Source organism: Rhea pennata, chromosome 2 (assembly GCF_028389875.1).
Source record: "Rhea pennata isolate bPtePen1 chromosome 2, bPtePen1.pri, whole genome shotgun sequence".
NCBI lineage: Eukaryota > Metazoa > Chordata > Aves > Rheiformes > Rheidae > Rhea > Rhea pennata.
Genome location: NC_084664.1, coordinates 131,984,360 through 132,011,218, shown reverse-complemented (window position 1 = coordinate 132,011,218; position 26,859 = coordinate 131,984,360). Strand labels below are relative to the sequence as shown.

The 26,859-nt window shown below is 39.0% G+C and overlaps 1 protein-coding gene and 1 long non-coding RNA gene across 11 annotated transcripts in view; one reads left to right on the top strand and one right to left on the bottom strand.

The window, feature by feature from the left end:
* PCMTD1 (protein-L-isoaspartate (D-aspartate) O-methyltransferase domain containing 1) overlaps positions 1-14,432 on the bottom strand; it is a 49,810-nt gene extending 35,378 nt beyond the window's left edge. Inside the window, exons 1-2 of one of the 8 annotated variants that reach the window (XM_062570368.1) lie at positions 14,240-14,328; positions 11,466-11,662 (exon numbers count right to left, since the gene is read on the bottom strand). The gene's annotated coding sequence lies outside the window, so the exon portion shown is untranslated. Of the gene's footprint in view, positions 1-11,465; positions 11,663-12,188; positions 12,218-13,841; positions 13,909-14,239 lie in introns of those variants that run through there. The other 7 variants (XM_062570367.1, XM_062570372.1, XM_062570370.1 and 4 more) reach the window with 7 other exon arrangements.
* Positions 14,433-14,823: 391 nt separating this feature from the next.
* The window catches only part of LOC134137431 (uncharacterized), a 35,068-nt gene continuing 23,032 nt past the window's right edge, over positions 14,824-26,859 (top strand). For 2 of the 3 annotated variants that reach the window (XR_009957692.1, XR_009957694.1), the window contains exons 1-4: positions 14,824-15,178; positions 15,818-15,932; positions 16,276-16,427; positions 18,388-18,442. This is a non-coding gene — a long non-coding RNA (uncharacterized LOC134137431). Of the gene's footprint in view, positions 15,179-15,817; positions 15,933-16,275; positions 16,428-18,387; positions 18,443-26,321; positions 26,437-26,859 lie in introns of all 3 variants that reach the window. The other variant, XR_009957693.1, reaches the window with a different exon arrangement.

Genomic DNA, 26,859 nt, shown 5'->3' with positions numbered 1-26,859 from the left:
CAGTTTTAAATTGAGAGTAGGCACAGGAAAAAACTTCTTAACAGGATCTGCTCATATCTTAACTTCACTGTCTAAATTAACACTTGACCATATCTGTCATAAAACTTTTGTCAAGAAATGGTCTTATTTATAAAACAAAAAAGCCTGCCTGGATGAAAGGCTGATAAGATAAGCAGCTCTGAAATCCTCTGACTAGCCACTGTGTTTGCAAAGGTCTCATGAGATTTTAAGCACTTGACATTACTAACTGTGCAGAAGATACTAGTCTGTTAGGCATGAAAGAGTTTGTCCATTACTGATGGATAACAATAATCAGTTGCTGCTTAGTCACCAGAACCAGCATGTCTTCACATCAAGTAGATGAGCAGAAGCAGTGATAGAAAAATAGCCTTTTTCTTCAGCCCTCTGAAAAATCAGTTTTTCCAACTAGGAGGAAGCTGAGAGCTAGTATTATCATTACAGAAAACCAAATAACTGAAGTTTGTTATGTGTTTGTCAGTCCAGTGACACTATCCACAAGATTAAAGGAAATAATTCCAATGTATTTCTAAAATATCTGAGAAGAGTGTTCACCCTTAACAAAGAAAAAGAAAGAAAGAAAAAAAAAAAGACACATATCTCTGATGGTGACAAAAACCGACACCTATGAGACAGTATGAGACAGCAGTGGTGTAACTACACAGTTCCAGTAATGCTTCCTTGCCAGCGAGCATGCTTTTTTTCCACAATGCACACTGATAGTAAGTGTCAACAAAACAGTAATAGGTTCCATAGGTGCCAGTCTGTTGCTTCTGACTAGTATTCAGCCATATGGAAATTAGTAACACCACCCTCTCAAGATATTATATGTCTTTGAGTGAAAACCAAGTTCTACTTTTTTATAACTTGTGTGTTCAAAAGTATCCTCTCAGCTGTGTATTTCAAATCAATTATACTGTTTCTCTCCCACACCAGCCCAAGAAGTTTGGTGATGCGTGATCCACAAACTGCTCCTTCCTCCCTCTGCAGAGCCTACAATGACCCAGTAACCTACCATAGTTCCATTAAGAGAGCTCCTAAGCAAAGAAAAAGGATGTCGGCTTAACCCAGTGTCCAATATGGAGGCAGGAGGGAGGGGGGAAGGCAACACACTATCCTTCCTCAGACAGCGGTGTCTTTGAAACAAGCTGGCAACAGTCTCCTTGCAGTATACTCTCTTAAAAGGAGTCAGCTCCTGATAGGTGTGCTTACAGCGCTGCCTATTCTCAGGCCAAGACTACTTAAGCCTGCCAAGTATAAATTAGACCTCAGAGTACTGCTTTATTACGCTGGGAGGAAGAGGAAAGAAAAAAAGCTGCTCTAGAGAATCTAACAGACCAACAGAAAGAAGGTGTACCAGATAATATTGGCTAGTTCCCTGGCAAGGCTTTAAAATATCAGGACTTCCTAAGACAAATAGAAATCAGTGATGTTCAAAACATACAAATGTCTGATATTCACTTAGTCTGTATCATGCACCTGCTTTTCAAAAGAAACTGCTGTATGTGCACATATTTCACAGGAATCAGCTAGCTACAGAATGGCCAGGCTGCAAAATTCATTTCCACAACCACTTTGTACAGGAGTGTTTAATACAGAATAATCATTTCAAGCAGGTTTACATAAAGCACAGAAGTCAATGGTTAAGAAGCAGAAGAGCTGTATAAGATGTGCAAAAAAAAACTTAAGAATCTAATCCTGGTCAGTTAGTCTGAAAAAGCATAAGGCATACAAGTGACACAAACATTTCTGCAGGGCTTAGCATTATACTAATCATACGTCATTTAAGCAGACACCTTTGACATAAAGAACAAACCAAATCCTCAATGTTTTTAAACCAAAGTCCATTTCTCTTTATGAAAGGAACCACTTAATGACTAAGTTTGTGGTGATGTGAAGACAGTCAAAACAATTTAAGATAAACTTAACTTGAATTTTTTAGTAAAAAAAGTCAGACAACCTGATTGCTTACACTTCATTTTTAAACGTTAGGCTTTCTTGATGCAGAAATCAATATCCTGATATAAATTTATATATATTTATATATGCTGTTCTTAAAAAGTTATCCACAAGTAGTCATTGTCATCTAGGCCTTCAAAAGATTTACATATTAAAGCCTCTTGTTATGAGGGATCCAAGAAGCTTCACCTCAAGTTAGCAGGACATTTATAATCACAACTCTGTCCCAGAAAACACAGAACTGTAGTTCACGTAAGTGATTATCTGTGGAACATTAATGATATTCATTAAACTAGACAGTAATATGATGCTCCTTTCCCTTCAGAATCACCTTCATAAAACAACTAATAGTTTTGAGGAGGAAAAAAAAAAACTTTTAGAATGAAATACAAAACAAGTTTAGTGCAAAAACTGAAACATACTCTCCTAACCTTTTTCTATAAACGTAGCCTCTGCAGCCAGTCTTAAACAGATCAAGTCATAGTTCATATAATTTTGAGAGGACTAAATGTGGCCTACAACAATATATTCACTAGTTCAGCCACTGATGGGAGTTTGAAAGCTTGCTGCACATAAACATTTCAAGTTATTTAAATAACTCACTTCCAGCAGCAACAGAACATACGCCTGTTGCTTTTAGCAAAAGAAAATAGAAACGAGGTCAAGTGTAAAAATAGAAGATGGTTACATTCCTGTCACTTGAAACCTCATCTTAGAGCTATGTATTTACTGCAGCCTCTACCAAAAAAAAAAAAAATAGTAGTCCAACTTCAGACAAAAAACAACTTACCAAGCTCCAAGTGTACTAAGACCTCTGGGTTTTTTAGCTTTAGAGAATTTTTTTTCCAAAAGTATCACAATAGCACATAGTAAGATTACAGAATTTTTAGTATTTTACTATCAAAATGTTTCTCTAAGAATCTCAAAGTTTATTTAAATTGATAAAATTTGGTGTCTACTGTACCAAACCTGAACTATCATCCCTCAATAGCACATCTGCTAGTAGGTTTTTGCTAGGTGGAATCTGGTATCTCACAGAGAGAAAGCAAGCACAATCTTCATATCTCTCTCTCTATATATATATAAATCTTCAGTAATGCAGGCACACAGTCCTTTAAAAGGAAAAAAACACTCCAGGTTTATTAACAAGATGTTTACTAGATTCCTGATATGTTCCAGCATAATACAATAGCATGTTTTTAAGTAGTTACTTTATTTACTTTGGCCTTTAATCTTTAAGGGGGGCGAGTAAGGTCTGATCCTTCATTCTCCATTTCTCTTCTCTGTTCCTTTGAACTCTGATGCAAAAATCTTCTACTCTCAAATAATTCCTAAATTCTTTCACTAATGCAATCTAAGACAGTCATATTGAATTCACCAATTTTACTCTGGTTTAAGAGAGAAAAAAAAATCTAACAATTACTTCTAACTTATCGTGTCAAAAAAAAAAAAAAAACACACACCTTTCTTCCCTTTAATCCTCAAAATCTGTGCATCTCCAAGGCTTCTCACACTTTAGAAGCCTATGTCAGTCTGCTTCATTCTGCAGGTACACCATATAAATCTGTAAAGCAACAGCATCCCCTAAAACGGCTCAGCTTCATCCAAAAATCCCATTTACTTAAAATGTTCAGTGCCTACTTTATGTAAAACCAGTATTATCCATCCTTCACAGCTCTTAACTGATAAAAGTATCATTTATCAAAGCTATCAAGACCTACAAATCAAATATGAAATAGATGGATTTATAAAGTATATCAAAATCTTTACACAAATGCAAAAATCGTTCAGAAGATACATTCAACTCTGTTTACAAATGAAAGTTTAGAGCATTAGTATCATTACCAAACCTAGTTCCACACGCAATTTCTTATAGTCATTCTAGCATTCTCCCTATTCCTGTTGCTATTCGGAAAAAAAAATCTACTTAAAGGCAGCATTTTAGAGTAAGTTTTGCTTTTTTAACAATATCACTTTAATTCACACTTCCATGGACAGCCTGTTACTTCTACTGCAGATTTCACTTTTGCAAGCATTCAACTATGCTCACATGGGATTAGACAGCTTATTTTCCAGCACATTTGAAAGATAAAACTGAAAGTTATGTGATAAAAGGCTCATCTCCACACTCACAAAAAAGCAGAGGCAGCCTGGCAGGTGGGAGAACCCAAATGAACACCATGACCCAACTCCTCCCAGGGCTAACCCAGGGGAGCCACCAGCACCTGGTCAACAGGAAGGGTTCAGCTCTCCAGAGCACCTTACAGACTGAGGGGCATCACTGCATAGGGAGATACGAGACCTCTTATAAGATGCAGAGAAAGAGCACTTGGGGATTGTACAAGACTTACTTGGGGAGGTTTAGAGGAGGAACCAAAGGCAGGGAAAGGGAGGCTTCAGGGTGGTTCTGGGAGGAACAAGTGTAGGAAAACAGAGGGGTAAGGGGATAAAAGGGGCCAGTCTCCTGTGAACAGGCTGCTGGTCAGTACACTTGCCTGGCCATGCCCTGCATCTAGTCATCACTATCTGTCCTGTCATCTCATTAAACTCTACTTCTATTTTCCTGGATGAGGGGACTCACTATCCTGTGTGCAAGTGTACATATAGAGGTCTGAGTGCCAGCAACTGGAGTGGGATCACAGTTCACAGGGCCTGCATGTCTGTGGTGACAAAAATGGGAGTGGAGAAGGGTTCCTACATCAGTGTGTGATGGCTAGCAAATACCAAGCTGCATTAGCCAGAGAGCATGAGAAGTGGCTTGGAAGCCAGGGGTAGTGGGTGTGCTGGGGTGCGGGTATGTGAGAAACAACTGGAAGAGCTAATTACTGGAGGGCACTAAGGGTCCACACCAACTGCTGGAGACCATGGGGTTTGGGGGTTGACTAAAAGACCTATGCAAGCACATGCATGTGTGCAGGAAGTAAGGTAAATGCTCCAAGTGCCAGTTACAGGGTAGACTGAATATCTACACTCAGTTACTGAAAGGATCCATATAAAGCATCACATACAAAGCTGTGCACACTTAAATGAAAACTCAGATGACAGACTTACATTCATTCAGTCAGACATAATTCTGAAACCATTATTGCAAGTGATATTTGAAAGCCCCTTGCTAGAAAGTGGCAGTTCAAATGTTAACCTTATATTGAAATTAATTCTGCAGTCTACTCACTCAGATTTCCTCAAAATGTTTCAAAAGTCATCAGCACTTAAATCAAGCCCAGTTACCAGGAGTTTTGATAATGACAGATGTATTGCTTCCTTATGGCCCAAATTTTGAAGCTATTTAATATGGCTAAACGTGTGTGTGTGTGTGTGTGTGTGTATAAGCAGGGCCTAGTTTTACTTTATAGCACTAAGGAATCAGTAATAACTTCAAATATAAAAAGCTAAATCAGGATCAAAGCCCTACAACAAAAATTAACCTTTCCTTTGCGCCTAAGCAGACTGTTTCAAAAGGAATAACTGATCCAAGACAGGATTCTATGGATTTATTTTAAGGACACAAAACTATGCCCAGTAAGAAACTGTTTAATTACTTTTTGAAGGAAGCTGGAGTTATGTTTATTCACCTGAGTTCCAAGGGATTTCTGTTAAAAACTTGCATAAACGTAGGAAAAAACAACTTCTGGCTGTCTTCTCAATCATAGTCTAAAAAGAATGCACTAACGAAAAACTCATGTTCAGTTATAGAAAAAAAAGAGACTTGTAATTTAAAAATAAGACAGCTACAAGAATGTTTCCTTTTCATTTAGGTTAAGATTTTCTATACTTATCCTCTCTTTGAAAAAAACAAATATTTTTACATTGTTATTGACATTCCTTTATAGCAGTCTTGGCTTAAGGTATCCTTTCAAAGGTGACTGACAGGGACAGAAGAGGAAAAGCAAGCAAAGGGAATCATTTAGTAGTTTATAAGAAAAACTGGTTTGCTTACTCTTATATTTCACTTCTAGTCTGCCTAGTCTAAGATATTGACAAGCTTCTCTAGATAAGATTACAAAATACAGCTTTCAAAAATGGTAAATATTAAAAACAATACAATTTCATATAGTTAACAATGCCTAAAACTGAATAGAACTTGTTAGTCATTATTTCAGAACTTTGCTCAAGTGGTTAATTACTCTTTATAAATGTTCCAACTTGCCTCTTGTCTCTAAACAGCAGCCTCAAGGGGGCCTGAAATCACACCAGTTTTTAGTACGGCCAAAAATGGCAAATACTTGAACAAAAACCTCTCCCAGGTCTTCTTTAAAGGCCAAAAACAAAATACATATGCACATTTAATTTGAAAATTCTTATATATTGTTTTGTTTCCAGGTAAGAATCAAGTACTATAAAAATATTGCTCCAAAGTTACAAAGTTACTTATAGTACTAGCAACTGCAGATGTTCACACCTGAAAATTAGTAACTAAGGACTATATACTGTGTCTGGGTTCAGAGCATTTTGAAATGCCTGAGTAACCATTTCAAGGTGGTCAGATAACTATTCCATCACAAAATGGAAGCTGATAACCTTTCATCACTGTTTCATGTAGCAGCTGTGCACTTCAACAGCAAAAGTGAAGTCTTCATCCCCTTAACCCTACCCCGTAATTTCTTTTCAGTCATGAAAAGCACCTGGTTTTCACCTGACAGAAGTGTAGTTTACAGATTGTAACACGAGAGGCTGCTGCAGTCACATAACCTGCTTTAGTCGTGCCAAGAACAACTCATTTATCCAAAGCATGCCAGAACAGAGAAGTTGAATCCTACACTGGCTTTTTTTTTTTTTTTTTTTTTTTTTTCCCTCTCCTGAGAACTTTTAGAACTGAGTTATTCCAGAAGATAAAACAACCTCAGGGAACTAGGCAGTAATGAGTCTTAGTCACAATGAATACATTATTAACTGCAGTAAATAAGCAGCGATTAGAGCCTGTGGGATTCATATGCTGCAACTGTCAGCTCACTGGAAGTTATAAAGAAACTCAGTAACTCAACTTTTCATTGTCCTGCCAGTTTCACCAACCTACTGACTGCAATAATGACAAATCTGGAGTTTGTTCAAAGAGCATCACCACAGTAAAGATTAAACAATTACATTGCAGGTGACCACTCTGAATGGAAACAAAAATCTGCAACTCATTTTATTTTCAAAAGGGTCAAGGGGAGAGTTTTGCAAACGAACAGCAAGGTCACATGCCTCAGCAGAAGAGCTAGCAGACTTCACCTGACAGAATCCAACATCAACAAGAGCAAACAAGTACATTCTGAGTCTCAGAGAAAGATTTTGAGGGAAACCAATTCCTTCAATGGCAAACTGATGTCCTAGTAAGAATACGCTTAGCATTCCTGACTACATGAAACTATTAATAATGCAGGAAACTTTTTGCTGAAACTTTTTGCTGAAACTAAGCATCTCATGTATTGATCTTAGAAGTTCATGCTTTCATAACTTGCACAAGTGTTAGCCAGTTCTTTCAAATAAAGACAGTTGTGTTGCAGACATGATTACCAAAACAGGGCCTCCAAATCTCTGCTCTTTTGATTTCACTATGTAGACCATTAAATAGCACAGTGACCCTCACTGGACTGAGCAGTATTATCTGGCTTTTTCTTTCCAGCATTTGTCAGGGAATTTGCATTGTAATTCCTGAATGCCTACTGAAAGTATCTCCTACAGATATACCACAAGTAAGTCGTAAGAACAGCAACCCCTTTTCATCTCCTTCCCACATGGTCCTACTCCCTCTCCCCATGTTAAAACAATTATTTATGGGACTGAAGCTTTTCATTTGGGACAAGCACACTACAAACATATCACTTTCTGGATATTCTGGATTTTACTAGCTGATTATTAGCATAAACAGTTTGAATAACTTTATCACCTTATATATGGTAGCTATAAACCTCTCTGTTTTTAGAACAAAATATAAAAAGAATCAAATAAGACATGTCATCTACGAGATGTTCTCTTTGAAGTTAAGTCCCCCTTCACTCCTGAAGACAGCTGCAACCAATAACAAACATTACTTGTTTTGCCTGAAGGTGAATACCTATATAAATATTTTCAATAATTACATTCACTAGCATATATGTTTTGTATATAACATTACATACTTCCTCTCAATGTCTTAAACTACTATTACAGGACTCCAATTTGATTTTACCTCTTACCTCTTAATCTATAAAAGCAGTTATAGACATCAGCTACAAACTCCCCAATGACACTGTCAAATGCCTCCAGATGCAAAAATTACCCAGCATTACCAAGTTGTTCTATCCATTCTGACAATAGTTTTCAAAAGTGGTTAATTTCCCATTAAAATTATGCACAGTCCACTGTCTTGCTATAGTCCTCAACAGTAAGAGTAATAACAAAACACTGAGATATGGGAGAGTGATTTAGGTGCTTTGCAACACAGACTTCTAGTGCCATTTTAGATGCTCATGGTAATTACCAGCTATTTGGTCTATGCTATGGCAGCAATTAGCTTTAGAAGTCTAACTTCTTACTTATGGGGAGGAAGAAAGGACAAGGTGTGGGCAGAAGAAAAGCTGCTGTCATCATGTGAGTTAAGAACTCCTAATCAGTACAGAGAAACTAAAGAAGGCTGAAGGAAGTGTCCTTGAAAAGGAATATGACAGCTGGAACAGGAAAAGCAACCAGGAAAGTTGATGTATCATCAGCCAAAAAATTTCTAAGAGAAGAGACCAGGGACAAAGCAGAGACACTCCAGACCTGTAAACACTTCACAGAAACCTAGGCAGGAACTTTTGCAGTGTATCACTACAAGGTTCTCAAAACTCTCAGAACAGAGATCCCATTCACAGCAACCATGTTCGTGTACAACTAGCCACAACCTCTTGTAAAGCTTGTCCGTTAGCAACCGAGACAAAAGCTGCCCTTTCTCTCACTGCTCACTTATCTCTAGATTTATCCTGCCTGGCATTTAACTTTTACTACAGAAGAAAGGTCTTCAGTAGATCCTGTAACATACCTAACAGCTCTATGCTGACAACCAGATACTCCATAGCACCTAAAAATACAACTAGACACCTATGTTAAAGTATCTTTTGGTATCTGCAGTGTGGAACTAATATCCCATGTTGCTATCAAACTACTTGAATCTAGGCTTAAGCTCATTTGTACGGTTTTGCGGTGAAACAATCCAGAATGTAACAAAGAAGCTTTTAAACATTAAATTCATTTCTCTTCTGTTATACCCTAGAAAAACTAGGATTTGCAAATCCAAGTTTAGCAATAATTTTGTAACAATATCCTGAACAAATACTGCTTTAGGAAAATTGAGTACAATGTAAGAATTCAGAAAAAAATCCTAAGCCTCAGTATTAAGTTACCTTTCCATCTCAAAATTAATCTTCCTACAATTCACAGAAATCAGTGTTCTACATTTGTAATATACTAGCCTTCTTCACTAAGTCTTATATAAAGCAAAGCCAGATCTTCAAAATTAGCCCTCATTAAAAGCATCTCATGAGCAGTGCAGTCCAAGTCATTTTCTGCCACAAAACAACCTTCCAACTAGAGAAACAGTTTATTCTTGTTGCACGTTCACTTCCCCACTCTACAACTCCTCCACCCAAGAATACATCAGAATATGTAGACTAGAAGTTACCATGGTGACTCCTGATGTCACCCCTACGCTATTTTAAGACTGTAGGGGTTTTTTGTTGGTAGTGATGTTTAACTGCTCTACAATAACCTCTAAAACACTGTTTTATCTTCACAGGGAAGCAAAGCTTATGTTTTGGGGCATAAATTTAAGGGACAGATATAATTCTTTAAGAGATACTTGACTTGTTTTTCAGTTATGGTGTACAGTAACAGAACTATAATGTTTTCTAAAAGCAACTTCCAATACCTCCTGCTTCAGAAACAAGTTTCTGGGGATTAACTGCAACTTTTAAAGACATTTTAGTCCTTGTAAATTTTAAGAGTATAAATACTTTGTTACTTTTCAAGTTTCCAATAAGCTCCTATAAGAAATGGTATGCATCTTGCAAATCAGATATCTGAACATATTTTTTAAAAAGAATCAATACACAAAATCATCAGGTTTTTAAGCTCCTAAATGACTTAACTTCACTGCCAACTTTGAAGTAGTAACACTGACTCTCAAATAGAAATTTGATATGATGTACCAGGAGGACAAAAAGGAGAAAAAAATAACATTACTCTTCTGAATGGCAGCTGGGTAACCATTTACTGCTGGGGAAAAAAATGATATTCAACATCCTAGAGCTGCTACAAATTCTTCAATGCCTGAAAGTCCAGCCCAGTTTTCTTAAAACAACATAGCATGAGCAACACAAGAGCTTGTGTTCAGTAGGCCTGAAGTCTCTCATTAACATCCAGTACATACAAATAAGCCTTACAGGAAATGGAGCACAGCAGCTGTTTCCTTATGTTTTAATGCAATTATACCCACATTTAATACAAACTGCTTCACTCTCTAGAGCTCTAAGAGAAAAAGGAAGAAATAAAAATGTATTATCATGCTTCTGTGAAGTAGTTAAATAAAAAAGCTCTCCTTCAAAAAAACCCTCACATTCCTCCCATTTGATCAGTGCTTTTCCAGACATTTATCAAACGTGGACTGATAGTAAAACAATGTAACAAAATATTCCTACACCACTGTTTTAAGGACAGTTAATAAAACTAAACCAAATAGCACAGAAACAGAAATATCTTCTCATGCTGCTTTTTGAGTCACTACTTCACAAGGTACACTTTTGTTAGAAAAGACGAAGCACATAGATCAACTTCTAACCCTGCCAGAAGATGCCTCAAGTGCCTGTAAGCAAATCATGTGTCTGATTATTCATTTACAAAACAAAATGGCACACATTCTTCCAGCCTTTGCATTGTTAATTTTATATTCTAAGTGGGTAAAATAATCAGATAATATTCACTGATGCTAGCAGGAAGGACTGTGCCAAGCCTGTAGATTTCAAGGGATTTTTCTTAACCTATGAGCTAATTAATGACCAGCTTCAGAGAATCACTTTTAGTACAGCACAACAAAACATTAGATCTCTGTGACATTACTATTGAAAATGAGAACAAAGTAGGAAATTAAAAGAACGAGTCAGGATAAAGACATTCACCCTGAAACACTGCAGGCCAATACCTGTATTTTCCAGTTATTTCCACAATGCATTGAAAACTAGGATGCATATTCCCATACTGGATACTAATTTCAAAATTACTTTTAATGTGTTGCTTTGGAAAAATCTTGAACTACAACATCAAACTTTCTGAAACATTGCTTGAAAAAAAATATTTTCTCTGTATTAAGTTTTAGGAACATCTCTGAAGGGGGGGAGGAGTGGAAAACATTGTATTACTAACTATGCATCAGAGTAGGAATTTGAAATTTGGCAGAGTTAAAGGTGTTATTGTTTTCTTTCACATTTGCCTAAGAAAAGTCACAGAGAATAACGCTCTCTTGACACTTCCACCAATATTATGCCCAAGCCTACCTGTAGTTTCAGAATACCCATGTACGATCTCAAACCAGCTATGCTTCTAGGTCACCAAAATATAGGCAAGTTGACTACTCTGGTATCGTCCACCACATGAACAGAAAACTATGATGCAAGTCTGGTAGCTGCTTTCTATTCTTAGTCTCTTATTACACAGAAGTCTTTCTAAAGGAGACGCTGGGGCCTGGCAGTCACTGAAAGAAAAACAGAAGATAAAACAAAACTCATCAATATGGCAAGATGAGTATTATAAAAATGGCAAGACTTGGTCAAATATCTAGAGCAAGAAATAAAAGAGAACACTAAGATTAGATTAAAAACAGAAAAGCCACTTAACAGAGGCTGAAAGATTTTTACCAGGATTCTGGAGTGAAGACGTGGGATTATGATGGCAAGAAACCTAACACTATAGAGACACAGAGATATTATTCAGCTGTCCAGGGTATAAATTCAGTATTACATTATCTTTTCTGTTTCTGCAGTTTGATGACATCTTTCTCACTAGCAGACCTCCCAACAAAATCCAATTGTTCTCCCTTGCATTTCTGAGGGGCACTGACCATTATCAAGAACATCTGGCTAAGTGTCCATCTCCAAAGCCTTGATTGTGATACTCTGACCTCACTCGCATATTTCTTACATTACTACTTTATATTTTCTTTATTCTTCCCAAGTTAGTTAAGATTCTGTTCTGGACTTTTCACACATTTGTCCACCTACACATCCAAAATGTTTTTCAAGCTTTTCCAACAAATCAGGTAGGAGCCCTACAGAGAAAATTTATTCAAGTCTGATTCATTCCAGAGACAGTCTGTCCAATGCCCAGAGTAAGGTAAGAGTCCTGTGGAAAAAAATGCATCACACATTATGATTCATTTACAATGAATAATGAATTACAGTTACAAAGGCACTCTCAGTTTCAGTATTTACTAATTCTAAGCACTAGATTTTTGCATCTTAAAAGCATTCTCTTTAATATGGAGGGAATCAGGTCAAGAGGGATTGAGTAGCTTCATCAATTCATTAAAGTGCTGACTACCCTCATCTGTGACTTTTTTGTGTGGCCACAGTTTACTGCTCGTTATCAGAAGAAACCTTACCTCCCTGGCAAAGTGTGGAACTCAGCTGGCCTTGACCCGAGTAAAAACTTGACAGGGAAACACACTACACCCTCTAACAGAATAGTAGTTATAAAGGCATTGCAGGTATACATGCACTATCACCACAGTGCAGCAGCGTCATCTCCTTCCTTACTTAAGGCTCTAAATATGTTTTTCTTTGCCTTTCACCACCAAGAAAAAAAAAAATCTTCTCTATTATACTTCAGGGGTTTTTCCCCTCCTTTTTTTATTTCTCTCCCTTTCGCTGGCAAAAAGGGCAGAGCCGCACAAACCAGGTGCAGGCTGCCGACTGCGTCTCTCAGAAATGCCACGGCTCCTTCCCTTCCCCTTGCTCAAACTTCACCTCGAGCCTTCGAAACAGGCCGAGGCAGGGGGCGGAGGGCGACGGCGACGGAGGCGAGGCGCAAAGCCGCCCGGGCACAGCAGCGGCGGCCCGCGGCGCCGGGCGAGGCGGGCCGGCGCTAACCGCGGGCGGCGGATAAGCTGCAGGCAGAGGTGACCCCAGGACGCCGCCCCCGAGCAGATAACAACAAAGAAAACAGGCGCGGGAGCGGGTGGCTGCCCTGGAGCTAGTTCCTGCTCCTCCCCCTGCGCGGCTCTCCACCGAAGCCGAGACCGCAATGTAAACAGAAACGAAATGTGCGTTTATGGAAAGGGGGGGGGGGGGGGGGGGGGCTGAGGCATCCTCTGCATCTTCTCGCGGCTGCCGCCAGCGACGCACACCGTCTGTCTGCTCTGGCGTAAGAGACGAAAACCAGTTATCCTGCGTTTTATACGCTTCATGTGTGTAAACAAAGTATCTCTCTCCTCCCTCTGCTGCCACACCACCACTTCTGAGGGCAAGAAATAACCTTCCCCGGCTGACAGCTTTTTTCCTTGAAACAAAACAAAACGTTGTTTCACAATCCCATTTGCTCCCTCCACAATGCTTCGACCTCGAAGACGCAACCCCCCTACAATACTCGACGTTATTAGGCCTTGAAAGGGAAAACACGCGAGCTCCCGGCCCCACTCCGTTTCCCCCAACGCCAAGAACTCCGAGGGGAGGAGGCAGAGCTCGGCACCTCTGCGGGGGACGAGCGCTTCCCCCACCCCCACCCCCCCCAAAAAAAAAAAAAAAAAAAAAGTCCGGATTCCGAGGCTGGAGCCTCTTCCTCCCCAACCCCTCTCCCCACTAAATTCACGTCCCCTCACACCTGCTCGGACCCACGGCAGCCACACGAACACCCTCTGCGGGCCCGGGATTACTTACTACGCAGGCAGCGAAGGGACACGGCGGGCGGCGCTCGCAGGGGAGGAGGAGGAGGAACGGGCTGCCGAGGGCGTACGCGCTCTGCCCGTCCCGGGCTTCCCCTCCCCGCAGGCCCGAGGGAGGCCCGACTCCTTCGGCCCTCGCCCCGTCCCAGCGGCGCGGAACCGCCCCCCCCAACCCCCGCCGCGAGCCGAGGCCGTGCGCGCGCGGGGCCAACGAACAGCGGGACCAGAGCGCCCGGGGGCGGGGGAGGGGGGGCAAGGGGGCGCGAGGCCCCGCTCCGGCCACGCCGCGGACGTTACCGCCGTCCGTTGGCCGCGCTCCCCCCCCCCCCTCCCCGCCGCCGCCACTGCCCGCCCCGGCTCTCGGGCGGCCACCTCCGCGCGAACGGCACTCACCGTCCTGCAGCGCGCTCCAAGGCCCCGCGCCGGGGCGAGGAGCAGCGAGACCCCCTCTCCTCTCCTTGGCGGGGGGGGAAGGAGAGACGTAGGCGCAGGGGCGGAGGGTGGTAGGGCCCCCCGGTAGCCCCCTTTCAGCGTCCCGCCGCTGCCCGCGCCGCTGCGAGACGCCGCGAGGGGAGGAGGGGCCCCCGACAGCTGAGAGGATGTAAACAGACGGTCACGTGACCCCGCCCGCGCGGGCCGCCGAGCCCCCCCCTCCGCGCCAAGGGGCCGGCCCCAAAGGGAGCGGGGGGAGGGGGCAGCCGCGAGCAGCTGCGCTTCGCCCCGCGATTGGCCGCGCTTCGCCAGCCTGAGAGCCAATGGGAGCGCAGCGTTCGCGGCCGACGTCACCAGTCGCCCGGGGACGCCGGGCTCCTCTTCCAGGCGCTGATACGGAAGCGCGTTCCCTCCCCACCCCCACCCCCCCGCCAGCAGCCGGGGAGCCGCCGCTGTGGTGGAGCGTGGCGGCCGGGGCCGGGGCCGGGGCCGGGGCCGGGGCCGGGGCCGGGGCCGGGGCCGGGGCCGCGCCGCGCCGGCCAGCCCGCCCGCCCGTGGCGGGCAGCGCGGTTGTCTGCCCGGAGCGGCGGCTGAAGGGAAAGGGGAGCAGGCTGACGCAGTGGAGGAACAGGCGGGGTGGAAAAATGAGATAATTTGAAAAACTACCGTGATTCCGGGAAAAGCTTGAAGGAATTTGGGGTTCCCGAATCCAGGGGAAGGGGATAGGACAGGACCAGGCGGAGACTGAGGCAGCCAGGGGTCCCGCGCACTGGCACTGGGGAAGCCCGAGGTGATCAGAAGTTTCTGGCCTGTCTTGGTGGTGGGAAACAGCTCAGGTTTCTCAGTCGTCGCCTTATGTTTGGCCTGAAAGGCTGGAGAAATGGCAGATCTGAGGAATCGGTGGGTAAAGTCGGCTGTTTGTGATGTTTTGAAGAACTAAAGCAAAAGTTTACAGGTGGCAGGACTTGTGCTGTCTTGGCTGATGAGTTTTCCTTCAAGGAAAGGAGTGAGAAAGGCTGGCGATGAGGGTCAGAAAATTGATGATATTCACACTTGTGGAATCAGGAAGGTTCAGCGGATCAGGCAGAAGGCGTAGTGTTTAGGGATTTCTGCCAGCTGGGTATGGAAACCTGAAGATTTACAACTGATCTTACAGTGATAGAAACAGCAACTTTAGTAACTTAGTGGCATTCACAATGATAATTTAAACTGTAGTGGTTTTAGTGTTGAGGGATTTGCAAAATAGAGCTGAGAGGTGTCAGGTTTTGAGTTTTAGCCAAAGTTTGAATACTGGTGGAACAGGATTTCTAAATAAAAGCCATGAGAAATGAACTATGTAAAAATGTAGCTGGTAAGAGGCCAGCAGAGAGTATTACCTGTTGGGGGGGAAGGGAGAGAGGAGAGGTAAGGAAAGAGTAGTTAGTACCTTTAGCGTATGATGATTGTAGATAGCAACAATGAAGGTGGAAATGGCAGTATAAGGGGAGGAGTGCTGCTGGGATAAGATGAGAAATAATTCTGTCTTTTGTTGACTGATAGATTTAAGTCACACAAGTGTACATCATGTTACCGCTTAACTGATGCGCATGAGAGAAGTAGAGGAGAGAAGAATCAAATAAATTCATTTTTACCTCGAAATAAGCCTTGTCCTCAGGTAATAACATTAATAAGTCATTGCTGCTGGCCCTGACTGTTACACATTTTTTGCTAAGAATTTTTGTATTGATATAAAAAACATCTGTAATTCTCCACGTGTTGCGTGTATAAAAAATTCTTACTTTCCATTCCTTCCCTTTCCATCTCACCTTAGATCTTCTCTCACATGACCAACACACACGCATTACCTGAAGACCAATCATACCAATATTCACTCCAGACAGAAGTTATGCCACATTATGCTCATTTAATTTTGAGGAAATTTTCTAATAGTGTTTTCTACCACCCCCATAAATTACCATGTTATGCTTGAACTGATTTCATTTTCTTTTCATTTGCAGCAGACACATCAGATTGGGAAGGTTGTTCTCTCCTCTCGGAGCCAAAAAGTAGAAGCCTCAATGTTCTTCAGGTTTAGTAGGAAATTCTGCTTTCAAACATGTACAGTTCTGCAAATCTAATTTAACCCCTGTCAGCCATCATCAAACCCAAAGTAAGATGCATATTTTCTTTTGCAATGTGTAACTTTTGCATCTTGATGTGAAATATACTTATTGTCACAACATTTTAAATTTGAGATATGTATAAATTGGACAACCTTTCTTTTCATTTAAGTGTAAGTTAACATTCTCAGAAAACATATGCAGCTCAAGTATTACAGGACAGGCTCATCAAAGCTCCGTATAAATTAGCTGAGTTCAAAACCTTTGTAGAGCACTTAAGAACAGCACAGTGAACATCCTTTCACTCCCATAAAATAATGGCTTATTTAAGTTCGTGTACTCCCCCCCAAACTTCTTTATTATTTGGAGTTTTCTTACTTTCTATGCAGATTTAAGCAGTATTTACTCTTTCAGTACTTTGACATGATTCTCTGTTACTTTTTTCATGATCATGCAAACAAAATAAGTATGTCTTTATTCTGTGCTGCTGGTCAAGATTATAACATTCAGATGCCTGGAAGTGCATACTTAAGATTTCTAATTTACAGATAAAAACTGAGATTTGCTACTAGTGATCATTAAATACTGAGTCTGTTACCATACTGAAATGAAAATCAGCACATATACACAGCAGTTTATAATAAATATTATTCCAGATAACTTCTCATGATATGACGTTATGTATTTAATCTTTTACTTACATAGAAAAAAGTTGCACTCTGGACTAAAACAGTATTTTGACCTTCCTAAAAATGCCAGTAGCTTAAAAGTAGAATGATGCAAAGAACATTTCTTAAAGGTAATCCTGATAACATAAAACATTTTTTTATACTGTTTATATTCCTTACACATCTCAGTTCAGACATTAAAAGCTAGTTATATCATTATTGCTATTGTTTAAGATTGCTTGCTTCAAGTCGGTTGCAACTTAATGTTCTGGGATACCAAAAAATCACTTTCAAATACTTTCCAATACTACAGAAAATATATACAAAGCACATTTATTGTCTTTAAATGTTGTTTTCAAACATACAGGATACTTTAGTAATTTAATAAAGCTTTACCTTATAAAATTTTTGCCTAAGCTTTAGATTTTTAAATAATTTTTATGTTACAGTACAGTCTAATAAAGTTACATTATAACATTCTGTTGGATTTCTGAGGGTTTGGGGTATTTTTTAAGTATTATCTATATCAAGTAGTAATCTCTGTACTCCCTTGCTTAGCCCTGGAACAACTAATGCAAGCCAATGCTAGATATAAAAGACATACCTAAGCTGTGTTTTTACTCAGTTATTTCATGTTTTGGCTTGTGCATTTGAATGTTGACTTAGCTTTTCAGAAAATAGTGAAAACTTAAAAATTCTCATTTTGAAATGGTCAGCCTTTTCATTTTCACTGATTTTTGTTCTTTACTATAGTTAATAAAACCAGATTTTACTGGTAAATTTTAATTCCAACTTTCCCATTTTGTATTGACTGGTTTTTTGGATGTGTGAAAAGGGCACCAATGCAAAGACAGAGAAGCAAATTCTGAAGTAGCCATTTCAATCTATGGATCTTATTGTTACATGGATTACTTGCCATTTGCTTTCCCTATTGTCAAATTTCTGAAGAAGTGTATGAGTGTCAGCATTTAACAAATTTTGTTAAGGAAGTTATAACTAATGCATAGGTATTTAGAGGTTCAGTTAACTCGGGGAAAAAATAATTAACTAACTGATGGTCCCCTCGGGCCTAAACAGTTAGAATTTCTTGTTTATGGAAAGTTACCTATGTTTCTAACTGATGCTTTATGGAAAGTATAAAATTAAACAGATAAAAACAAAGCAAAGAAGATGTAGTATTGGGTCTGCATGTAGTCCAGAAAGCTCACGTAAAAAACATCCCAACAGAGTAGTAAAATAGAGATGAGCTAATGTAGAATACAAGTTACATCCGAAATACTATGGAAATTTAATTAGATGTCCTGATGCAAAAGCTAAATCTAAACTTGTGTTTAAACTATAGACCTTCTATCTGTTTTGAAATGAATTGGCATGAGTGGGACGATACGGAGATGTGGGTAAGTAGTACTTGTTCTTATATCAGAGCCAGACAAGAGCTAAGCCCCCCCTCTCCCCCCCCCAAAAAAAAGTGAGAGTCATTTTTAAAATAAATGTAAGAAATGTTAAGATTATAAATTTCTAATTCAACAAATAATTTCAATTGATAGTGGTCTAAATAACTGAATAAACTGAACAAAACAATTCTGAAAGATGCATACAGTGTTGTCAGCTCTTGCAAAATTAATTTTTTTCTCATCTTTTTTCCTTATTAAAATATCTGTCAACTTCCATTATGGCAGTAAAGCAGGAACCAAAAGCTGTCCTAAAAAATATGGTAGGACTTGTGTTTTCAGAGTTAATGATACTTGCTGTTTCTGTTTCTTATATTACCCTTATCATAGGGACAGTATATGGCCAATGTAGCACGGTCAATAGGAGCTTAAAAAGTTGGAACTGAAGAATTCTAAACAAATGGTTTCACCACGAGCAGCTCTAAGCAGGATGAGAAGAATCCATTGCTTTCTGAACTTGCACTCAGTCCAATAATTAGACTGATTTGGAGATCAGAAGCTGATTCTTTCCTCCTACTTCCAAGAAAAAAAAAAAAAAAGTTTTCACACCAAAAACTAAACTGAACACTCAAATAATTTTAATTTATGTTTAATCTTCCAAATTTGTGTAAGTTTTTGATATATGACATTCTGTTTCTCATTCTCTTTACAGTTGTTACTCTTTTTTTTGTTTGTTTTTTCCTCAGGGTTCTACAGTTTCATTAGACTTTCTTCCCTAAGTCTAATCTCATTTTGCTTTTTTGTTTCATCTTTAAATATCAAGCATTTTGATATTGCAGTTGATACCCTATGTCTGTCTTTTATGCCTTCTCCTCTGATATTCTTGTCTTAGTACAATATGTTCATTACTATGTCATTGGGATTTCTTCCCATCTTTTTAGTTTTTCTTTTCATTGCCCTAGTTCTTCTCTTTTGGTGGATTTTCTTTTTTTCTTGACTGGTGTCTTATATGTGTAGTGCAGAAAGGGCATGTTACATATAAGCAGCATTACAATTTCAGATACTGTCTTCTGCTCCCTACGGGAGGTGTCACTTCCATCAAGAGGATACAGTGATCATATATATATTTCATGTTGTATCATGCATTGTCATTGGTGCAGGCTTTTTGAGGAAGGGAGCTCTGAAATGGAGAAACACTACAGCAACTTTCTCTTCTCTTCCAGAATTAATCCTTCCATATTAACATTTTATCTCGGAGCAAAAAAATAGTGTACTGTTGAGGAAGTTGCAAGTCATACAGAGAGAAAGGGTAACGAAGTAACGGCTGGAAGACAGCTTCTTTTATCCTTAATGTTTGGTCTCCCTATCATACTTTAAAAACATTTCAACTTATTTTTGCATTCCTTGCTCTCAGATATTGGAAAGTGCTTTCTGTGGCTGTCATCTATCCAAGTAGCCATCATGCTATCTCCAAAGATCAGTAGTATCTGGGATCTCCAGATCCCAGGAGGGCTGATAGCTCTCATGCAGTGCCAGAGTCAAGCTGTATCCATTCAATTGCACCTACAGCACCAACCCTCTCACAGATAAGTTCTAATGGACTAGTCTGCACAGACACTTATCACATCATGACCCCCATTACTAATACATAGTCAACTGTCAGGCTGTCTGAGTGCATTATTCGTTTGATCTCCTATCACAGGAATGTGGCTACTTTGCTTTCAGATGTGACCTGGCACTGGAAGGAGTTTAGTCAATTTGTATAGTGCTGCTTAGACAGGTGAGACCTGCAAGATCTCACCTGTAAGACTGATGAGTTCTGCATATGCCAGCTCTTGCACATCTGTAACTTTGTTAATTGATATTTGGGTAAACAAACCCCAGATAACTATCTTAGACAGAAACGGTCATGTGCTTATCAAGCTTAACATGACAGTAAGCTCTCCTAAAGGCTCCAGAACTAGTTAATTCAAAAAGGAGTAAATTATCATTTACTCCAAACCATGTCTTTATGTGACACATTACTTCATAGGGTATTCCTATTGGTCTTTAAGACTCATCTGCAACTTTAACTTTCTTTTAGTACTGTATACTATCCCTTTCCTGGCCCTTCCTGTGAGGTAAATTGGAACTATAGCCTTTCAAAGGCATTTGTAGTTTTAGGAATTGAGATTTTCATTGCTGTAGATTTTGAAATACACTCTCTTCAGACACAAATGCCATTAAGCAAATGAATACTGTTACACACCCTGTGGATCACAGTGCTGCTCCTCTAAGCATTCAGAATTAGTTCTAGCTAAAATGTGTTGGGGTTTGACGCACTTATATTTATTTGGGATCCCCATGATCTGTCCATATATCGCAGCTCTTAATGCTCTATTTAAGCAATTGCATCTCCTGTCCGCTTTATCAGAGGGAATGTGAGAATAGAAGCAGAAACTTTTTTGCTGACCTGAGTAAGCAGGAATAGCAGTAGTATTCACCAAAAGTTGTATACCTGCATACATCTAGTTAGGACAGTGCAGGAGTTTTTTTCACTTACCATAAAATCCTCTGCTAGGGCAATGTTAGCATACTCGGGTTTCCTAGAGTAATTGTTGTGAGCGTTTCTGAGTGTGTGCAAAGGATGGCACATAGCCAGAAGTATCATTTTAGCTGTCAGAACATAAGTTGTGCTCAGGTCATATTCTAAAACACTGAAAGCACATGTTAGAAATACTTTCTTAAAGTGAAAGATGAGAATGTCTGAAATTAAATTAAATTAAATGGAAGCTGTGGCCATAAACATTGGTTTGAAGGTATGTCTCTTAGGATCTGTTCTCTGACCTTCTTGCGGCTACTTTTCCTATTTACTGCTCATGCCTATGTCTTAATTTCTTCTGTTAGGAACAAACACAAGATAGAAGGGTTCCAGTAATCTAGAGTCACTGATAATTATATAACAAAAATCTTGTCTAATCATATTATGCAAAAAAATCCTAGCTTAAAAAGCACAAAAATAATGGTTGACACAAGATAAAAAGTAAAAAAAAAATCTTTTATAAAGTTAATATCAAGACAGGTTTTTGTCTTTTACATTTTGAATAAAATAATTTTTTCAAAGAACAATAAAAGCAATATGGAGCTGCAGGGGCCTGTGTTCAAAGATATATTGAAAGAAATTGCTAGGTGATACTTATTTTCTCTAGAGCACATTTCTTTAACAGGTCTGGCACTGATATCATGGAAAATATCTTACTGGTATTTTATTACTGTTTTCTAGTTTTCTTAGTGAAGTAACTAGAAGCACAGTGTACAACTGTTACGATAATAGAAACCTGACTTAGATAATGATGGCAATTATGTTAAGGATGAAGTTCACCTATTGTCTGTAATGACATTTTTAAAAAAATAGGATATTTTAAGCCATTCCTCTATTTCAAAACATTAGGAATACTTATTTTCATTGCATGTTTTTTCCATAGCCTTTAGGGGAAAAGAAATGTTTTTCTTCTATTGTTCTGCTTTCAACAATTTTAGCTTGTCTCAGATGTTTATTAGTATACAGAACAAGTATGTCAGCAGAAAGTGTCAGCTATTATCACCTCTGTCCTATTCATTGATTGTAAACTGCAAGCAGAAGACAATCTCCAGTTAAAAAATGATGATTTTTTTTCTTAGCTGTAGTGGGCAGTGAGTCAACAACAGACTTTTTGTGTCTTTTTTTGTGTAAATCAATAGGGTGTTCTGTGAAGTTTATGGTGCTTTTTTCTTTAGAAGCAACACAGCCCTTATGTCTGAGGAAAAATTATATGCTACCATAATAGTTTGAACGCAGTCTGTGAGCTTTGCTTGAATGAGTCACTGTTGAAAAGAAGCTATTTTGCATCTTAAATAATAGCTAAAAATATATTCTGAAATTAATAACTGTTGAGAATTAGTCTGCATTTTTGCCAGATTTTTAATGAAGTATGGAGCAATATATAATTTCATTGATATAAATTAACAATTAACTTATAGAACCTCTATTCTGTATATGGACTGATAATATACTGTAATTAGTCCTCCTTTGGATAATCAACTTGCCTATGTGAGGCTTATAAGGCCAACCATCCACTTGCAAGGTGAAAAACTATTTCTTATGTACTGCTTTTATCTTTAAGTAGGAAAGTTGAGAAAAGCTATCTACATGCTGTAAATATGTAGATAATTCAAAATGTTTCTTACAGTTTCCTTTTTAATGCATTTAGTATTTTCGCAGAGTAGGAAGGTTAGCTGTATATGGTTTTTTCTGAACTAATTTGTCTAGCCAAACATAAATCTCTAAATGAATGGTATTGAATTGTTAAATGCTAACTTATTCTTCTTTTGGATTGGTATAGAACCAGCTTTTACAAGGAGGTTGTCAAAAAGACAAGGAAACATTCATTTCTGTACAGCAGTCATTAAAGTTTGCATGATATTTTCTTTAAGTCCCCAGTATATAGTATTTTACATTTAAGCATTTTATGAGAAACTATGGAATTAAAAATTAGATGTCACAGACTTACCAAAAGATTTGTGCTTAATATTCAACCTACAGTCTGCTTTGTAAAGGCCTTAATAGAAGAACATAATCTTTTCTTTTAGACCGCTCCAAACTCTTGATGCTTCCCCCCCCCCCCCAAAAAAAAAAAAAAAAAAAAAAAAGGACATTTTTCTCCAATTTTGGAGAGGTTTTTCACCTATTTTTTGCTGCTTTTTGGTTTCTGGATGACGCAGTTGCCTATAGTTAAGTCCTAGGAGTATGTGCCTGTGCAACTTCGTAAATACGTCTGAGTGAACCCATTATTTAGTGAACTGTATAAAACTGGATTGTTAGGATAAATGTAAAGGATATGTGGAACAGATCTGTATTCAAGCAATTAATCAGAATGCTTCCCTAGAATGTACAGGACTCTGTCAGATGTATAGTAGAAGAAATTAAATGCCATAAGTATTCTCTGTTTGGAAAAGTGTTTTACCTTTTACCTCCAGCTCCTGGAGTAATGATGAAAAAGGTAAAAATAATGAGAGATTAGGAAGGTAAGGAGCACGAAAGAAACCATTTATATATAGATATGGGGATAATAGTCATCTTTTACAATAAAGCTAGCCAGGTATGCTTCCAAAAGTATTTTTAATTCTATAGGAATTGTGTTTTAAGTACATGGAAACATAACAATATTATTCAATTCTACAAAGATTAAAGTATGTGACAGTATTATTGATTGTATAAGACAGTGTCGTTGATAATATTGTAATATTTACTCTCTTAGTGCCTATAGACTAAACACAAACATTTTTTAAAACACTTAGCACAGTCAGGATCCATAGTAGTAAACGATTTCTCTCCTGGTAAGCTTACTACTTAAATAAATAAGACAGGTGCAGGTTTAAAATGGAGGTTCAGTAGACAGAGTAAAATATATAGCAGTAGTAAGCATTAGGCTAGTTGTACAACTATGAGAGAGCAAGAAGAAAAAGGTTATGACACACAGCTGGGATCTGAGAAGTTACAGAGGGTTGCAGAAAATAGCCAATAAGAATAAAGCAAAACAAAGCTCAAAATTTTAACTTTTTTTTTCTGAGTATACAAATCTCTGATCATTTCTGCAGCTGCTTCTGCTAGCGCTAATTTCTAAATATTTTCTGTCTTTGGCTTTTTTCATGTAGAGCTGCATAGTTTAGAGTACAGCTAGATCACAGTGCCTACCTAACTGAGGAAATGTCACTGGCACACTTTGAAAACGTTCTGACGAGAAAGAGTGGGTAAAGAAGGATAAGAAAATTAAAAAAGATACTGAGGGTAATATAACTGAAATATGCTGATAGTGAACATGGTAGACTTGGGCTCCACCACTCATGTTAAAAAAAGGATTTATGTGATATACTGAGTATTTTCAAATGCCTGACTTTTTAAAAAAAGAGATGCACTTTTGACAGAAATGATGGCCACCAAGTATCAAGGAGCAGCAAAAGCAGAACTATTCCCTAAGGAAAGGCAAATCAGGAGCTGAGGGTGGCCAAAACACAACCTAGTGGTGTCCTTGCTGGCAAGGCACAGTCCCACTGCAGTCAGATGAGCAGAATAGGATGATGACTGCAGCAGGCCTTATCAACAGTCCAGCAATCAACAGGCAAAAGCAAGGCAACAAGCCAGGTCCAAGATCAATCTAGGAAATCCAAAAAGCAATCCAGCAACAGGGCAGAGAACGGTAGGTACACCTACAGCATAGTTCAGATGAAGGTTGTTGATGCAGGCCTGAGATTAAATGGAGCTCCAGGGCCATGGGCAGGAGGTGTGGATGGAGGCCCTAGGTGAGGCTGGTCAGGGCCGCTAAGGCCTGTTAGTGCACGTGGCCCTGACACTGAGCTTTTCAAAGGATCAAGCCCAAACAGATGTCTTGCAAGACATAACTTGGCAGGTCAACCTTTGCAGTGAATGCATTAGTGCAGAGTATAATCAACAGATTAAGGTTGTACTGATTAGTCATATTTAAGGTACACCAAATTAAAAGTTTTCTGATTGTTTCAGATGATTTTGAACAGGCATTAGTCTCTTGTAGAAATGACAAAGCTGACCCTTGTGATAAAAAATAGGTTTGTGATCTTTTTAATTTGTTTTATCTGGCATAATGCATACATCTTAACATGCAAGACAAGGACAAATAAGCAGAACACTGTTTTTGTAAGCCTTGACTAAATGCCAGAGGCCAGCATTTTCATTTTATTGCACATTGCTAATAGGGGAAGATCTTGTTAAAATGTTCTCATTCTAACATGCAGCCACAGGACTGAGCATTTTTTACTCCAGAAGATCTGAATAAATGTCTTTAAGTCTCCACCCTTTAAATCACATGGAAAATTGTGTCAGCCTGATTCCTGACAGTTCTCAATTTTCTACTAACTCAAAGAGATAAAAACCTAAATAATCAAATTATAGGCAATAAATATCTTTAAATCTTGACAGAGATTGAATGCCTTTAACTGTTTTACTCTACCTCTTTCTATTTTTTTCATAGAATTACACAAAAACCTGCAGGAAAGAGGAACATTTTCTTGATCTTTCTTTTTTTTCTTTTTTTTTTCTTTTTTTTTTTTTGGGGGGGGGGGGATAGTGTGAAAGTTACTGTGCTAAAGTCAGCAACTTTTAATCCTGTAAAACAAGAGCCTGAAATCAGTGGGACTACATGTAAGTGTAAGGGTATGCCTACAGGTGTTTCTTATTGTGTGTATGTTAAGCCTCTAAGTGATAAGAAGAGTGTTAAATGGTCTTTGAGACAGCAATATAGATGTATTCTGTCTGCATTATACTATGTAACAGCAGTGGCAGAATCTGATCCTGGAACAATTAATATCTCAGTATATTAAAGAAAAATCATTATTTAAGTAGTACATTTACTTTTATATGGCAGTTCCCTGCTGCTAAAGTGGGCAGAAATGCAAGAATAGTTTTTTCCTCTCTCAAGGAACAAGCTATTTAATAACTAAATAGTTGTGCTTTTTTTACAGTTTTGGGGATATAACCAGTTAGAATCTCTGCACTCCTGTGAAAATGTTTCACAATGCATAGGTAACAATATGTTAATGTTATAGAATGCCCACTAATTATGTTTGTTGATTTTTCCCTCTTTAAAAATCAGAATCTAGCTAATTTTTAGGTATTTTAGTCCTCCACATAACACTTTTCCTGTAGAAAAAAATAGATCTGAAAGTATACTGTAGACAGGGTCACGAAGTCTTAGCTCAGTTGGTTAGAGCATGGTGCTAATAATGCCAGTGTTGCAGGTTCGATCCCTGTGTGGGCCCCTTGTTTGAGGGTTGGACTAGATGATCTCCAGAGGTCCCTTCCAATCTTACCAATTCTATGATTCTATGATCACAGGTAGATCTATCTGTGGACAATTACATTTGCATTTTTAGACTGTACTGGCATCAACATAGCTGTGATCAATGAAAGAAGTTTACACTTACATCTCACCTTGACTGAGAAGTAATTGGTAAGTAATTGTACAGTGCTGCTGATTTAACACCTGTGTTCTCTAGAAGAGTTATACTATAGCATGAGAAATGAGGCTTGGGAACTTCCTTTCCTGCACAAAGTTCCCAAGCCTTTTTTCTCAGTGTGTTTTAATTCACCTGAATTAAGCCACTTTATTTCTGGCATATATCAGCACAATTGAACCCATAATGAAAACAAAGGTAGAGATTAAGACATAGGAATAGAGTAGCATCCAAATGATTTCGAGTCTCTAGAAGCCACTAGAAACTAGACAGCATGTAAATAAGCATGTAGCTAACATGCTGGGCGTTTGTTTTCCTCATGTACTTCTGTATTAAGAGTAGTTATACAGATGTGTAAAAGCAGATATACAGAACAAAAAGCCTCATACAACTAAACTATTTAATCACACTCTACTTTG